Genomic DNA, 783 nt, shown 5'->3' with positions numbered 1-783 from the left:
CAAAATATAAGAGGGATAATTAATATCTATTTTTTTGTAAAATTATTTTTTCTAACCTTTAATTTTTTAAAATTTAAGTTTCAAAATTAAATTTTTAAATTTTAATTTATAATGTAAAATTTAAAACAAAAATAATTTAAGATTAAATGGAAAAGTTAGCTCCCTAATAACTACTTTGCAGATTATAGATGTAGGAAAAAAAATATATAAAACGGGAGAAAAACAGTGAAAAGTATGGGTTGAATTTATAATTTTGTAAGATACAAAGTTTACATCTATGGAAGAAAAACACAGTTGTCTTTGCTTCTAATATCCACCCTTCTTTAATTCTTTCTTTTTCAAAAGATAAAAAACTCGATAACTAATGTTCTGTCGTTTAATTTGTTAGTGGAGCATGAACGGTGGTAGTTGGTTAGTTAAAACCAACCCATCGTTTTAATTAATTGCTTCCCTTTGAGACGACCCAAAAAATTACACACAACTTTATACTGCTTCTTTCACTAATTTTTAAGTTTATGATCACATCACCATCTGGATTATGATTGATTGTTTTTAAATGATAAATAAATCATCAATCATTTTTCTAGTGCTTGCCCCTTTCCCTCATCCAGAATGTTTGTTACCCTATATATTCACCGTACAAACTCCTTTTCTTATCTCATATCTTTATCTAATTTCCATTACCACCATAGAAAACGAATGAATGTTTATGTACCTAACTATAGCATCTTTGTTGATACTTAATATAGGTATGTGTAACATTATTAACTGCCCAAGAATGTA

The sequence above is a fragment of the Arachis ipaensis genome, chromosome B03, assembly GCF_000816755.2.
Source record: "Arachis ipaensis cultivar K30076 chromosome B03, Araip1.1, whole genome shotgun sequence".
Lineage (NCBI taxonomy): Eukaryota > Viridiplantae > Streptophyta > Magnoliopsida > Fabales > Fabaceae > Arachis > Arachis ipaensis.
Note: the sequence above shows the minus strand (reverse complement) of the source record.